Source organism: Pongo pygmaeus, chromosome 6 (assembly GCF_028885625.2).
Source record: "Pongo pygmaeus isolate AG05252 chromosome 6, NHGRI_mPonPyg2-v2.0_pri, whole genome shotgun sequence".
Taxonomy (NCBI): Eukaryota; Metazoa; Chordata; class Mammalia; order Primates; family Hominidae; genus Pongo; species Pongo pygmaeus.
Window position 1 is genome coordinate 30182881 of NC_072379.2, and position 17379 is coordinate 30200259.

The 17379-nt window shown below is 45.5% G+C and overlaps 1 pseudogene; it reads left to right on the forward strand.

Annotated features, from left to right (window-relative positions):
* The window catches only part of LOC129040195 (beta-glucuronidase-like), a 63274-nt pseudogene extending 47675 nt beyond the window's left edge, over positions 1 to 15599 (forward strand).
* Positions 15600 to 17379: the final 1780 nt, after the last annotated feature.

Here is a 17379-nt window from a genome sequence, read left to right on the forward strand (position 1 = left end):
TCCTGGCCTCAAGAGACATGCCTTCTTCAGCTTCCCGAAATGTGGGATTACGGGCATGAGCCACTGCGCCCGGCCCCAGTTCTTACTATCGGTCTCCTGATAGATGGGGTGATGTGCGGCATCCCCTTGGCCATGAGCTAGGAAACCAATTAAAACAAATCTCACTAATTCTATATGCACCAACTCACAGCAGATTCACAAGCAATCTGTGAGGTAGGTGAGGTCATTTTTGTTTCCATGAATCAAAGGTAACATAGCTGATGGCAAAGATAAGATTTGGACCCATATCCTCTGACTCTTCATATCACATGTTAAAATAAGTTCTCTATAGAATAAAGGGTTAGAAGGAAGAAATGAGAGGCAGGCACAGTGGCTTATGCCTGTAATCCAAGCACTTTCGGAGGATGAGGCAGGAGAGTTGCTTGAGGCCAGGAATTTGAGATGAACCTGAGCAACATAGCAAGACCCCATCCCTATAAAAACAACAACAACAACAACAAAACGCAAAATTAGCCAGGCATAGTGGTGAACATAGTGTACATAGTGGTGTAGTCCCAGCTACCTGGGGGGCTGAGGCAGGAGAATTGCTTGAGCTCAGGAGTTGGAGGCTGCAGTGAGCTACGATTGCACCATTGCACTCTAGCCTGAGTGACAGACTGAGACCCTGACTCTGGAAAAAAAAAAACAAAAAACAAGAAATAAGAACATCCGACCAGGCTTGGTGGTTCATGCCTGTAATCCCACCACTTCGGAAGGCCAAGGCAGGTGGATCACTTGAGGCCAGGAGTCTGAGACCAGCTTGGCCAACATGGCAAAGTTCCATCTCTACTAAAAATACAAAAAATTAGCCGACCATGGTGTGACATGCCTGTAATCCCAGCTACTTGGGAGGCTGAGGCCAGAGAATTGCTTGAACCTGGGAGGGGGAGGTTGCAGTGAGCCGAGATTGCACCACTGCACTCCAGCCTGGGCAACAGAGTGAGACTCTGTCTTTAAAAAAAAAAAAATCAAAATCTACAAGAAAATACAACTGACTGTTTAGCTTATCTACAGATGTCAACAAAAGCAGTGGGTAAAAGACATAAAATATTTTGTTGTAGGACTCTACTGTGACCAAACCAGATTTCTAGATTTAGTCATTTAATTTTTTACCTACTTTACCCCAGTAATAACAAGAGTGTGATGAATGTCTTTTTGTATAAAACTTTCCTTCCCTCCACCAATCTTGAATTATTGCTTTAAGATAAGTTTTCAGAAACAGAATTTAGAGATAATGTTTCTGTGTACTTTTACTATTCTTTGTAGATAATTCTGAAAAGATGGAACTAATTCATATTCCAGCCAAAAGTATATGAGGCTGCACATTGCATTATATATTTAGCACGATTTGGATCATAATTTTTGTATCTTTGCTAATTTCATGGACAGAAAAGGGCCTCCTACTTGATTGCATTTTTTCCCCGTTTCTGCTGTGGCTATATATTGTTTTAAAAGTTTCTTAGAAATTTCCTTGTGTTTTTGTTTCATGAGAGGATCTAAGCGTTTATTTAAATTATTCATTTGCTCTGTAGAAGATAATTAAATATTAAATAGATTAAGCATTATATTTGTTGTAAAATGTTAATAATTATTTTAACTGCAAATTTGTTTCACGTAAAATATGGAGGTTGCCTTCCTGAAGTCCTAATATTTAAGCAAGCAGATTAGAAGAAATCAAGGTTGTGCTTGCATGAAATAAACATCTCTGCTGTCAATTATATCCAGCTAATCCCCCAGATTTTACCTTGTATGTAACTGGCTTCCTCCTCGCTCCATCTCCACCTTCCATTTTTGAGCCGCAACTCCTCCTCTAAGTGGGATTTCAAATGTGAACAAATGGTAATTGTCTTTTATCTCATCTCTATCTCTCTCTCCTCCCCTCCCAGACTCTATTTATGCATTAAGTACCATAACATTCACAGGATGGGCCTGTGAACCATCTGCCATTACACAGAGAGAGCAGTTGAGAAGAAATCATGTGTAGATTAGAGGCTGTCTCCTTCTGTCACTTAAAGAAGCACATCCCAGATTTGTACTGTAATATAAATGAGAGAGGTAAGCTAAATGTCTGGGCCATTTAAGTTGTATGAAATTAGTACTGTGTGGTTGGACAGTTCTCCAGAAGAGACTAGGAGGAACATCTTCCCATGAATATCTCAGTGGAATTTTTTAAAATATAGGATGGATAGCAAGAGAAGATAACAGTAGTTAATTCAAGACAGAAAGCTACCGACAGTGAAATAAAATATTTGTTCAAGATCTGTTACACATGACTGTATCTCTGCCATGTGAAAAATTCATGTGTTCATTCACTCATTCACTCATCCATTTATTCACTCAACACACGTGCATGGCACAGCTAGGGCAAGGCGGTGATGGTGTGAGTGTGATATACACAGTCATGGGTCTTATAAACACAGACTAATGGAGGCGTAGACAAGCAAATAAATAACCAAGTGCCGTGATCAGAATGAGGTGCTTAAAAGGGCCTGCCCTTTGCAGCCGACACATCGCAATTAGAATTTTAGCCTAGGAAACTCACTGACTGTATGACTGGACTTAAACTTTCTGAGGCTTAAATCTATCATTTATAATATGTGGATAAAAACATTTCTCTCTGGCCAGGTGTGGTGGCTCACACCTGTAATCTCAGCACTTTGGGATGCCCCCTAGTTTGGGTAGTTTCTTTCTCCTCAGTTTGGAGGCTGAGGCAGGAGGATCCCTTGCAGTTGGGAGTTCAAGACCAGCCTGGGTGACATAGGGAGACCCCATCTCTACAAAAAATTTTTTAAAAATTAACCAGCCATGGTGGCACATGCCTATAGTCCCAGCTACTCAAGAGGCCAAGGCAGGAGGATTGCTTGATCCCAAGAGTTTGAGGCTGCATTGAGCTATGATCATGCTACTGCACTCCAGCCTGGGTGACAGAGTAAGACCCTCTCTCAAAAAAATAAAATCTCTATAAGGAGTTTGTGTGAGGATCAAATACACAAAATAGCAACCTTAGAGCCTATATCCAACAGGCATTAAATAGGTAATTAAAAACAAAGGCACATCCAAAGTACGATGATAATTCCAAAGAAAATAAAAACTGAAAACACTTAAAAAAAGAGTCATCACAATAGAGTGGATATTTGAATTGGGTTTTGGGGGAAATGTAGGAGTTCTCCAGGTAAACAAAGCAGAGAGACAATTCCAGGCAGGCAGATGAACACACACAAAGCCTGAGAAGAATGAAACTGCCAACAATTTGGGTTAATACTTTAAGACAGGCCTGTGGTAAAGGTGGAAGGTCACCAAGGAAGTTTGATTTGCTGTCATGAGGCTTCACATGACGTCAAGGTCAGTAAACTTGATATTGTCAATGCACTCTGAGGGGAATTGATCTTCAGAAAGACTCACACTAACCCAACTCTAAATAGACCGATGTGTAACCAGAAAGCCTGTGTTACCTTTCTTCAGATCCCTATAAATATAGGGTACTTATAGAGCTGGGCGTGGTGGCTCACGCCTGTAATCCCAGCACTTTGGGAGGCCAAGGTGGGTGGATCATGAGGTCAGGAGATCAAGACCATCCTGGCAAACACGGTGAAACCCTGTCTCTATTAAAAATACAAAAAATTAGCCGGGCGTGGTGGTACTCGCCTGTAATCCCAGCTACGTGGGAGGCTGAGGCAGGAGAATCACTTGAACCTGGGAGGCAGAGGTTGCAGTGAGCCTAGATCGTGCCACTGCACCCCAGCCTGGGTGACAGAGTGAGACTGCATCTCAAAAAAAATATATATATATATATATATGCACATATATATACAGTAGCACATCAGCACCTTTTCCCCCTGTACATAGGTGTACGGAAGATGGCTTCTCAGTTAAGACAGATTGAGGTACATTGCCTTATAAGAAGAGCGAAAGGGCTGTAGTGCTTTCTCTCTCTGTCTTCTGCTGAGAGATATCACCAGACGAAAGATGCATCTCCAAATCTTTGCCACACTGACCAACAACTGCCCCTTCTAGTTAAAAAAAGATTTGATATTTTTGAGATTGTTAACTCATTCACTTAGATCATGGTTAATCTTGCTCCTGTCTAGGAAACAGTCAGTACCCCAGCAATGACAGTGTCTTCTTGGTCTGATCCTTTAGGTAACTTGCCTCTCACCGTATCTATACTTCCTAGAACTGTGCCTCTCTACAATCCGCACACAGCAAATATCTTTTAAAGAATGAATGAAAGGTTCATGACTGTAATCCTCGCATTTTGGGAGGCTGAGGTGGGAGGATCGTTTGAGTCCAGGAGTTTGAGACCAGCCTGGGCAATGTAGTGAGACCCTGTCTCTACAAAAAAAGTTTTTTTTTTTTTGGAGTCTTGCTCTGTCACCCAGGCTGGAGTGCAGTGGTGTCATCTTGGCTCACTGCAACCTCTGCCTCCTGGGTTCAAACAATTCCCCTGAATGAGCCAAGCATGGTGGCTCATGCCTGTAGTCCCAGCTACTGAGGAGGCTGAGGTGAGAGGATTGCCTTGAGCCCAGGAGTTAAGAGGCTGCAGTGAGCCATGATCACGCCACTGTGTTCCAGCCTGGGCAACAGAGCAAGACCCTGTCTCATTAAAAAAAAAAAAAAAGACATAGAATGAATGAGAGATACTGAAGAAGATATACAGAGGACAAATAAGCACATGAAAAGATACTCAATATCATTAGCCATTAGGGAGATGTAAATTAGAATGGCAGTGAAATATTCCACACCTATCAGAATGGCTAAAATTAAAAAAAATAGTAATAACAAATGCTATTGATAATGTGAGGAAACCAGATCATTTATACACTGCTGGTGAGAATGTAAGTTGGAAAAATAGTTTGGCAGTTTTCTGAAACAAGCCAATAGAAAAGAAAGTTGGAGGTAAGTGGATGTGGCTATTAAAAAAGCAACCAGAAAGATGCTTGTGGTGATGGAAATGTTTTATATCTTGGTCATATCAATATCAATATTCTGATTTTGTTAATGTATGGTATTTTTGCAAGCAATTTCTATTGGAATAACGGTAAAAGTTATATGGAATCTCTGATTTATTCTCTATAACTGCATACAAATCTACAATTATCTCAAAAATTAATACATAAATTATTGGGTCTGCAATATTCTTATTTCATACCCAGCTTTCAGAAGGCTGTTTTTTGGCCAACTAAGGTGACTTCACTTCTGCCCCCTTTTCTCAGTGTTCCTGCTGCAGCCTTGTTGACCTAGAATCTAGAGAGAGTGCGAGGCTGGTGGGAGACTTGGGGGAGAAGGTTAGGGTCTAAAGAGTCTTGTATTTTAAGCCAAGGAATAATAGTCAGAAACCTCAGTGAGGTCTTCCTCTTCTCCACTGAGACAACTATCGTTTCTTCTGCCTTAATTAGGTAATTTGAGCCTCTATGATAGTTAATTCCCAAATCTCAGAGGTTAAACACACTGGCTGATCTCTCACTCAGAGCCCCGGGTTGGTATTTGCTGGTTGGCCTTTCACGTGTGGTGATTCAGGAATTGAAGCTACTTGCATCTACTTCTCTGCCACCCTTGAGAGCAGAGGTTCTCTATTTGTGGTCCTGAGTCCAGTTGCATCAGGACCACCTGGGAATTTGGAAGAAATGCAAAGAGAGACAGAAAGAGAGAAAGAGAAATGAGAGAGATAAAGAGAAATGGAGGTGTTGGCCTCCAGGACAGGAAAACCCCCAATATGGGGTCTTACAAACATTCATCTACTAGTGCTTCTCTGCCATGGGCCCACCCATCCACGTGAGGACTCAAGGGGACCTCAAGCCCTTCCTCCTGCTTTTGGTGCACAGTGCCTGGTGCACTTCTCAAGTCCTTGCTAACAGTGGTCTCAAACATTTCCCCCACAGCAAACTCACCACAACTGGCACATCCCAAGGAGATTTCACGGATAGGACCACCGTGTCTGCCACCGGCATCCTTTCTCCATCAAGAAATGACTCCAGGTTCTTAAGAAATGGGACATCTCTTAAGGTAGTGGTAAAAATTCCTTTCCAGCCTTTAACTTTAGGAAGTTTTTTGACTTCCTTGGTTTAATGAATGTGTATGAAAATCTGTTCCTCCAAATCTGTGCATCCTCCCAAAAATAGTAATTCCCATCGCGGTGTGTTTTCCACAGTGTTGTCCCTTTGACACGGGTGCTATTTTGAGCCTCATTAATTCCTTTAGTAACACAGCATTCAACAGTTAGGTGGTACCTGTGGCACCCACCACCAGGTCTAGCACAAAATAAGCCCTGGAGAGATAATCTCTTGGCTGACAAAATGAAATAAGGTGTGGTGTTCTCTTGGCTCTGCAATTACTGCGATGCAATTCTGACGCTGGGCACTTGGAGTTCACATCAGACTCCACAGGTTTAAGGGCACAGTTCCCAGCAAGACCATCCTCATTTCAGAGACCATTTCAGGGGTCACCAAGCCACATGCACTTCTGACCATCTGGCCCCCAATCTGGGAGGGAAAGGGGTTTCATGACCCTCCTTAGGATCAATAAGTTGCTAAAATGACTCAGAATTCAGGTAAGTTCTATACTTCTTATTACAGTTTTATTATAAAGAGTACAAATCCGGACCAACCAAATGAAGAGACATATAGGGCAAGGCCTCAGGGGAGGGTCCCAAATGCACAGGTTCCAGGCCCTGTCCCCATAGAATCTGGCACACCTCTATGTTCACCAACCAGGATGCTCCCTCAAGCCTCAGTGTCCAGAATTTTTATTGGAGTTTCATCATAGATGTTATTCAGTGAATCGTTGGCCATGTGACTGAACTCAGTCTCCAGCCTCCCACCCTACCCCACACCACAGGTTGGGCTGATAATCCCCTGGCTCAAAGCTCCAACCCTGTAATCACATGGTTGGAATTTCTGGCATGGCCAGCTCCCATCCCAAGTCACCTCATTAACATAAACTCAGGCGGGAGCAGAGTGTGTGAATAACACACACTCCTATCACTCGGGAAATTCCAAGGATTTAGAAGCTCCCTTTCAGAAACCAGGGAAATTCTTCATTCTAGAATAAATTTTTTATTTTATTCTCTTTTATTTATTTATTTATTTATTTATTTTTGAGATGGAGTCCTGCTCTGTCCTCCAGGCTATAGTGCAGTGGCGTGATCTCAGCTCACTGCAAGCTCCGCCTTCCAGGTTCATGCCATTCTTCTGCCTCAGCCTTCCAAGTAGCTGGGACTACATGTGCCCGCCACCACGCCTGGCTAATTTTTTTGTATTTTTAGTAGAGATGGGATTTCATCATGTTAGCCAGGATGGTCTTGATCTCCTGACCTCATGATTCTCCCGCCTCTGCCTCCCAAAGTGCTGGGATTACAGGCCTGAGCCACCACGCCCGGCCCATTCTAGAACAAATTTTTAATTATATAACAGCTCAGATCTTGCATGATTATTTTATTTTATTGAGTTGGGGTCTTGCTCTGTTGCCCAGGCTGGAGTACAATGGTGTGATTATGGCTTACTGCAGCCTCAACCTCCCAGGCTAAAGCCATCCTCCCCTCTCAGCCTCCTGCATAGCTGGGACTACAGATGCAAGCTGCCATGCCCGGACTGGCTAATTTTTTTTTTTTTTTTTTTTTTTTTTTGGTAGAGATGGGGTCTCACTATGTTGCTCAGGCTGGTCTCTAACTCCTGGGCTCAAACGATCCTCCTGCCTTGCCCTCCTAAAATGCTGAGATTATAGGTGTGAGCCACTGCACCTAGCTTTGGGTTAATAAGTGGTTCAACTGAACACAACAGCTGAGTTCCAAAATTTTGATGGTCAGTCCCTAAATATAATCCAAATTAATCCCATGAGACCCTGTTCCAATGTGGCATCACCTTCAAAGAAATATACCCATTAAATAAAAACCACCAATTGATATCTGATAAATGAATGTTTATGGCTCTCAATTAAGATGACACATTAGACTGGGTGCAGTGGCTTACACCTGTAATCCCAGCACTTTGGGAGGCCGAGCCAGGTGGATCACCTGTGGTCAGGAGTTTGAGACCAGCCTGGCCAACATGGTGAAACCCCGTCTCTACTAAAAATACCAAAAATTAGCCGGGTGTAATAGTGGGCGCCTGTAATCCCAGCTACTCAGGAGACTGAGACAGGAGAATCACTTGAAACTGGGAGGTGGAGGTTGCAGTGAGCCAAGATCACGCCATTGCATGCCAGCCTGGGCAACAAGAGCAAAACTCCATCGCAAGAAAAAAAAAAAAAAAAAAAGATTATACGTTAGTGCTTCTTGTAGATCTTTCTCTGTCCTTTGACATTTTGAATTCCTCATCTTGACAGCTGCCCAGATTCCTCACTTCACCCCTTCCTCCCACATCCACCAAGAATTCTGCCCTAACCCAGGCCCCAGGCATGCCCAGTGTTTCGTTCCCTCTCCCAGGAAGCTGAGCTACCGAAGACTGTGCCTCCAACTCACAGATGAAAAGAAGAGACCAGGCCACGCATGGTGGCTCACACCTGTAATCCCATATCTTTAGGAAGCCAAGGTTGGAGGATGCCTTGAGGCCAGGAGTTCGAGACCAGGCTGGGCAACATTAGGGAGAGCCTTGTCTCTACAAAAAAAAAAAATTTTTTTTTAATTAGCCAGGCCTGTGGTTCCAGCTGTTCAGGAGGCTGAGGTGGGAGGATCTCTTGAGCCCTGGAGGTCGAGGCTGTAGTGAGCTATGATTGTGCCACTGCACTCCAGCATGGGGGACAGAGAAAGACCCTGTCAAAAAGAGAGAGAGAAAGAAAGAAAGAGAAAAGAAGAGACTTCCTAACTTCCTAAGTCTAAGCTGGATTTTATTTTGTTTTTTCTTTTTCTTTTTCTTTTTTTTTTTTTTTGAGACAGAGTCTAGCTCTGTTGCCCAGGCTGGAATGCAGTGGTGCAATCTCAGCTCACTGCAACTTCTATCTTCCAGATTCAAGCAACTCTCCTGTCTCAGCCTCCCGAGCAGCTGGGATTATAGGCATGTGCTGCCATGCTTGGCTGATTTTGTATTTTTAGTAGAGACAGGGTTTTACCGTGTTAGCCAGGCTGGTCTCAAACTCCTGACCTCAGGTGATCCACCTGCCTCAGCCTCCCCAAGTGCTGGAATTACAGATGTGAGCCACCGCACCTGACCTAACCTGGGTTTTAGAAGACATTTGTTCCTGTCTCTTCTGACACCCTCCCACCTGGTTGGTAATGGTAATCCATGCTTGCACAGTGATGTGAAAATCAAAGTGAGCAGACAGATATCTCATTTAATGTGAGCTTTACATGCCCCTGAATGGTCCATAAAGCATATGCCTCTCTCTCCCGCCATTACAGAGGGAAAGCATTGTAGCTCAACCACAGGGACTTGCCTGAAGTCCCACAGCAGAGAGATGTCAGAGCCGGACTCTCGCCTGGATCTTCTGGCCCTGAGACCAGGACATTTCCAGAAGACCAGGTTGAGAAGTCATGTGTAAAACTCTGCTCTGGAAGGATCCTCAATTCTTCAAGCCACGATGCAACCACATTTATTCTTCTCTGTGGACATTCTGGATATTTTTTTAGTATAAATTGGAAAGTTTCAACTGGGGGGTCCTCCTGATGAGCACTCAACTAATGAGAACAAGACACCCACTACCCCCTGACCCACCCATTCCCTGAGCCCTCTGCATCCTGGGGGTAATTAGTGTGAATTCCAGTTTCTAGCCAATTCTGTTTTCCAAATTTCTTTTTTTTTTTGGCGGGGGGGTGGGGAACGGAGTTTTAATTCTTGTTGCCCAGGCTGGAGTGCAGTGGTGCTATCTCGGCTAACGGCAACCTCCGCCTCCCAGGTTCAAGCAATTCTCCTGTCTCAGCCTCCTGAGTAGCTGGGATTACAGGTGTATGCCACCACACCTGGCTAATTTTTGAGTTTTTAGTAGAGATGGGGTTTCACCATCTTGGCCAGGCTGGTCTCCAACTCCTGACTCAGGTGATCCGCCCGCCTCAGCCTCCCAAAGTACTGGGATTACAGGCATGAGCCACCACGCCTGGCCTTCTCATGTACCTTCTTAAAAAGTTCTTTAGTTGATGGGGTGCGGCGGCTCATGCCTATAATCCCAGCACTTTGGGAGGCCAAGGCAGGTGGATCACGAGGTCAGGAGATCCAGACATCCTGGCTAACACGGTGAAACCCCGTCTCTACTGAAAAAAATACAAAAAGAATTAGCCGGGTGTGGTGGCGGGCACCTGTAGTCCCAGCTACTCCGGAGGCTGACGGAGGAGAATGGCATGAACCCGGGAGGCGGAGCTCACAGTGAGCTGAGATCACACCACTGTACTCCATCCTGGGAGACAGAGCGAGACGCTGTCCCCCCGCCCCTCCCCCAGAAAAAAAGTTCTTTAGTGGCCGGGTGCAGTGGCTCATGCTTGTAATCCCAGCACTTTGGGAGGCTGAAGCAGGTGGATCACCTGAGTCAGGATTTCAAGACCAGCCTGGCCAACATGGTGAAACCCCATCTCTACTAAAAATACAAAAATTAGCTGGGCATGGTGGCGGGCGCCTGTAATCAGCTACTCGGGAGGCTGAGGCAAGAGAATTGCTTGAACCTGGGAGGGGGAGGTTGCAGTGAGCCGAGATCTCACGACTGCACTCCAGCCTGGGCGACAGAGCAAGACTCCGTCTCAAAAAAAAAAAAAAAAAAGCAAAAAAAAAACAGGCACACACATGAACACGTGACGTGCATAAGAAACAAGCCCGGCCGGGTGCGGTGGCTCAGTTGTGTAATCCCAGCACTTTAGGAGGCTGAGGCAGGCAGATCACCTGAGGTCAGGAGTTCAAGACCAGCCTGGCTAACACAGTGAAACTAAAAATACAAAATTTAGCCAGATGTGGTGGCACACACCTGTAGTCTCAGCTACTCAGGACGCTGAGGGAGGAGAATTGCTTGAAACCAGGTGAGGGAGGTTGCAGTGAGCTAAGATCGTGGCACTGTACTACACTCCAGCCTGGGTGACAGAGTAAGATTCTGTCTCGAAAAAAAAAAGAAAAACATGTTCTTAGTATTCCTTGAGCCATAAATTGGGTGTGTGGCCAGGCACGGTTGCTCACGCCTGTAGTCCTAGCACTTTCAGAGACCGAGGAGCATGGATCATTTTAGGCCAAAAGTTTGAGACCACCTTGGGCAACATGGCAAAACACCGTCTCTACTAAAAATACAAAAAATTAGCCAGGCATTGCGGTGCATGCCTGTGGTCCCAACTGCTCAGGAGGCTGAAGTGGGAGAATCGCTTGAGCTAGGGAGGCAGAGGTTGCAATGAGCTGAGATTGCACCATTGCACTCCAGCCTGGGTGACAGTGAGGCCCTAACTCAAAAAAAAGTGTGTGTGTGTCCGTGTCAATAATATGTGTGTGTAAAAATGTGTGTGTGTGTTTGTGTATGTGTATTTATGGGGAATGAGGTTGGTAAAATACATAGGCATAGGAGCCAGATCATGAAGGGCATAAATTGTGTAATAAAGACATTATGTTAATTGGCCGGGTGTGGTGACTCTGGTAGGGTGCGGTGGCTCACTCCTGTAATCCCAGCTCTTTGGAAGGCCGAGGCAGGCGGATCACTTGAGGTCAGGAGTTCAAGACCAGCCTGGCCAACGTGGTGAAACCCCATCTCTACTAAAAATACAAAAATTAGCTGGGTGTGGTGGCAGGAGCCTGTAATCCCAGCTACTCAGGAGGCTGAGGCAGGAGAATCGCTTAAACCTGGGAGGCAGAGGTTACAATGAGTCAAGATTATGCCACTGCATTCTGGCCTGGGTGACAGCGAGACTCCTTCTCAAAAAAAAAAAAGATTTAATAGACACTGAAATTTGAATTTCATTTTTATTTATTATTACTTTTGAGACAGGCTCTCACTCTGTCACCCAGGCTGGAGTGCAGTGTCATGGTTGTAGCTCACTGCAGCCTCAAACTCCTGTGCTCAGGTAATCTTTCTCCCTCAGCCTCCTGAGCAGCTAGGTCTGTAGGCGCGCACCACCACACCTGGCTAATTTAAAAAATACTTTCATAGAGATGGGATCTTGCTATGTTGCCCAGATTGGTGTTGAACTCCTGGCTTCAAGTAATCCTCCTGCCTCAGCTTCCCAAAGTGCTAGGATTACAGGCGTGAGCCACTGCAGCCAGCCTGAAATTTGAATTTCATTAATTTTGACATGTCAACAAATATTATTCTTCTAACTATTTTTTTCCAGCTGTTTAAAATGTAAAAATCAGCTGGGCATGGTGGCTCACACCTGTAGTCCCAGCTACTCGAGAGGTCAAGATGGAAGGATCGCTTGAGTCCAGGAGTTTGAGGCTGCAGTGAGCTATGATGGCAACACTGCACTCCAGCTTGGGTGACAGAATGAGATTCTGTCTCAAAAAAAAAAGTAAAATAAAATGTAAAAATCATTCTTACTTGTGAGCCATACAAAACCAGGTGGCAGGGTGGATTTGACCTACAAGCCATAGCGTGCTGAGCCCTGACTTAAAATATTTTTTTTTCCAGGCCAACTTTAAATGGCATTATTCTGCCAACTGCATTGGTTGGAAATCAGTTGAGCAGTGGGTTGTTCAGCTGCTTTGAGTCTGTTTTTAACCACAGTCTATTCTAAATATAGATTACTTACATCATTTGTGTAGCCTTGTATATGACATATTAGTCTCTGATGGGAGGCTGGTCTAGGCAACCTTGAGGATCCCTTTCACCCTAATTCTAGTCCAAAGATTTTCTAAAAAATAAAGACCACTCATAGGGGCTTGTGCCTGTAATCCCACCATTTTGGGAGACCTAGGTGGGAGGATTGCTTGAGTCCAGAAGTTCAAGACCAGTCTGGGCAACATAGAAGACCCCCATCTCTACAAAAAATTTTTAAAAAATTAGCCAGGCATAGTGGTGCATGCCTGTAGTCCCCGCTACTTGGGAGGCAGATGCAGGAGGAATCTCTTGAGCCCGGGAGTTGGAGGCTGCAGTGAGCCACGATCACACCACTGTACTCCAGCCTGGGTGACAGTGAGAACTTGTCTCAAAAAAATAAATAAATAAAATTTGTTTTGACTCTCTGCCTCTGCAGCTTCTGTGGCGTGTGCCTCCCAGAGTTTCTTCCTGTAACTTCACCATTTTCCTTCTCCTTCCCAGGCTCAAGTCAGGACGTAAAGGTGGTGGTCCTGCAGGCTCTGTCCTTAGTGCTCTTCTCTTCTCCCTCTCTCTGTTGTCCCTGACCTTTACTTTTATAGTTTTTTATTTTCTTGAGACGGTCTCACTCTGTCACCCATGCTGAAGTGCAGTGGCATGATCTCGGCTCACTGCAATCTCTGCTTCCCAGGTTCAAGCAATTCTCCTGCTTCAGCCTCTCGAATAGCTGAGACTACAGGTGCATGCCACCCTGCCTGGCTAATTTTTGTATTTTTAGTAGAGATGGGGTTTTGCCATGTTGACCAGGCTGGTCTTGAACTCCTGGCCTTAAGTGATCCTCCTGCCTCAGCCTCCCAGAGTGCTGGGATTACAGGCATGAGCCACTGTGCCCGGCCTCTCCCTGGACTTAAATCAACCATGTCTTCAACTATCCCCTCTACATTGGCGACCTTGTGTATGTTTAGCCCTTATATTTAGCTCTGACCTTTCTTCTGAAGCTTAAAGCATTTTCCAGTACCTGGAAGTTAAAGTCTAAGCTCCTTAGCCTGGCCCTAGGACCCGCTTAGTCTAAACTCCTGATGCACTGCCAGGCCCCTGGGCCAAGCCATGAGGTAGCTTCCAGCAGGTCATCTGCTTCTTCCTCCTCCTCATCTTTGCTCATGCTCCTCCCTCTGCCATCACAAGCGTCTCTCCTTGTCTTCACCTCTATCCCTCTCCTCCCAGCACATGCCAAATCGATGCCCTGCCCTTTGACAACCCACTTAGAGGGCCACTTACCTGTCAGATTCAGCTCAAATACCTGTGCTTCCTTGAAGCCTTCTTTCTTTTCTTTTCTTCTAGTTAGAGTCAGGGTCTTTCTCTGTCACCCAGGCTGGAGTGCAATGTTGCGATCTTGGTTCTCTGCAGCCTCCACCTCCCAGGTTCAAGTGATTCTTCTGCCTCAGCCCCCCGAGTAGCTGGGATTATAGGCGTGTACCACCATGCCCAGCTAATTTTTTGTATTAATATTTTTAGTAGAGACTCAGTCTCTCTATGTTGCCCAGGCTGGTCTCAATCTCCTGGCCTCAAGAAATCCTCCTGCTTTAGCCTCTCAAAGTGCTGGGATTACAGGCATGAGCTACCACGTCCAGTCTGAAGTCCTGTTTCATAGATAAGGCTAAACATTTTTCCTGTGTCCCCACAGAGCCTTATGCACACCTCCACTTTAATGCTTGCTTTCTTGCTACAATTAGGTCAAAAATAATTGAATATTGTTTCAACAATACATATATATATTTGATGATATATATAAAATATATATTATATATGTATCTTTTTTTTTGAGATGGAGTCTTGCTCTGTCACCCAGGCTGGAGTGCAGTGGTGCGATCTCGGCTCACTGCAACCTCTGCCTCCCAGGTTCCAGCAATTCTCCTGCCTCAGGCACCTGGGTAGCTGGGATTATGGGTGCACACCACCACGCCTGGCTAATTTATATTAATTTTTATTTTTATTAGAGATGGGGTTTCACCGTGTTGGCCAGGCTGGTCTGGAACTCCTGACTTCAGGTGATCTGCCTGCCTCAGCCTCCCAAAATGTTGGGATTATAGGCGTGAGCTACCGTGCCCGGCCTCCACATCAAATATATTTAAAAGCTGGTACCAGCTGGGTGCGGTGGCTCACACCTGTAGTCCCAGCACTTTGGGAGGCCGAGGCAGGCGGATTACCTGAGGTCAGGAGTTCTAGACCAGCCTTGGCCAACATGGTGAAATCCCATCTCTACTAAAAATTAAAAAAAAAAAATTAGCTGGGTGTGGATCTTTTCATAATTTTATTGGATGTCTTTAAATATATTTATCTTTTATTTTCTATAGGAGGAAAATTCTTCCAAGGATGGTCTCCCGCTCAGAGCTGAGGAAGCTTTTCCCCTCAGCAGATGCTGTGTGTTTTGATGTTGACAGCACAGTTATCAGAGAAGAAGGAACCGATGAGCTAGCCCAAATGTGTGGCATTGAGGACGCGGCGTCAGAAATGTAGGGATAGCTTTTATTCACTTTATGAAATGATAAAGAATTTCTAAAGAGTGACTGTTTTGGATGAAGTGCTAGACCCTGGCTTTGGAACATGAGCACTAGGCTTTTTCTTTCATTCCTTAGAGCTGAATTTGATATATTCATTCATTTATATAAATATTTATGGCAAACAGATATGGATAAGACATGTTCTTAGCTTGATCAGGGGAATGACAACTGTCACTAACCAAAGAAGATGGCTTGGGGGGCGGGGCCCAAGTATCCAGCAGCTTTGTGTCATGGTTGAAAGTGTGGCCTTAATGATTCCCTGGAAAGGTTCAGAGCCTCTTGGTGGGTCCTGGGTCAGAGCCCCTCCCTCCCTCCTGCCCTCCTGCCCTGCAGCTGGGCACCTCCCTCCACAGCCCCAGTCCCCCAGTCCCCCAGTCATACACCATGTCATTTTCTTTTCTTTTCTTTTCTTTTTTCTTTTTGAGATGGAGTCTCGCTCTGTTGCCCAGGCTGGAGTGTAGTGGCATGATCTCAGCTCACTGCAACCTCCGCCTCATGGCTTCAAGTGATTTTCCTGCCTCTACCTCCTGAGTAGCTGGGACTACAGGCGTGCACCACCACGCCCAGCTAATTTTTGTATTTTCAGTAGAGACGGGGTTTCACCATGTTGGCCAGGGTGGTCTCGATCTCCTGATCTCCTGACCTCATGATCTGCCTGCCTCTGCACCCCAAAGTGCTGGGATTACAGGCATGAGCCACCGTGCCCGGCCTTTTTTCTTTTCTTTTTTTTTTTTTCGAGACTGAGTCTCAATCTGTAGCCCAGGCTGGAGTGCAGCAGTGCAATCTCGGCTAACTGCAACTTTTGCCTCCTGGATTCAAACAATTCTCCTGCCTCAGCTTCCTGAGTAGCTGGGATTACAGGCATGCACCACCATGCCCGGCTAATTTTTGTATTTTCAGTAGAGATGGGGTTTCACCATGATGGCCAGGCTGGTCCCGAACTCCTGACCTCTTGATCTGCCTGCCTCAGCCTCCCAAAGTGCTGAGATTTTCTTGATTTTGACAGCTCATGGCTTTCAAGAAAACTACCTATGGATAGGCTGTGTGGCTTCTTTTGTTTCGAGACTGAGTCTCACTCTGTCATCCAGGCTGGGGTGCAGTGGCGTGATCTCACCTCACTGCAACCTCCACCTCCCGGGTTCCAGCAATTCTCCTGCCTCAGCCTCCCAAGTACATGGGATTACAGGCACACACCACCACACCTGGCTAATTTTTGCCTCTTTTTTTAGTAGAGATGGGGTTTCGCCATGTTGGCCAGGCTTGTCTCAAACTCCTGGCTTTAGGTGATCTGCCCACCTCAGCTTCCCAAAGTTTTGGGATTATGGGCATGAGTCACTGCACCCGGCCTGTTAACGTTATTTTCACACAAACCTTCAGAAGTTTATTCCAAGGCCTTGCTCTCATAGCAGCAAAGCCTGTCTTTTGCACAGTGGGGCTCTTGGTAGCATCTTCCTTTTGGTGGATGTTGTGTAGACCCGAAGCAGTAAGGCATGTTAACCTCAAGGACATCGGAACTGCTGGCCTGACTATTGGGTCTCCCTCCCAGGACACAGCGAGCCATGGGTGGGTCAGTGCCTTTCAAAACTGCTCTCACGGAGCGCTTAGCCCTAATCCAGCCCTCCAGGGAGCAGGTGCAGAGACTCATAGCAGAGCACCCTGGACACCTGACTCACTGCATAAGGTAAGAGGAGTCCCGGTTCCAGGTGTATTTCAGCACCAGTGTTGGGGGGGCACATCCTCCTGAGAGTATCTGACTGTTGCTTTAGAGTGCCCTCTGGGTGGCTTGTTTATTTTCATTTTTATTCTTTAATTTTATTACTATTTTTTTAAATTTTATTTATTTATTTATTGCTCTTTTTGAGGCAGAGTCTTGCTCTGTCGCCCAGGCTGGAGTGCAATGGTGTGATCTTGGCTCACTGCAACTTCCACCTCCCAGGTTCAAGCAATTCTTTTGCCTCAGCCTCCTGAGTAATTGGGATTTCAGGTGCCCACCACCATGCCAGGCTAGTTTATGTATTTTTAGTAGAGACGGCATTTCGCCATGTTGGTCAGGCTGATTTCAAACTTCTGACGTCAGGTGATCCACCCACCTCAGCCTCCCAAAGTGCTGGGATCACAGGCGTGAGCCACTGTGCCT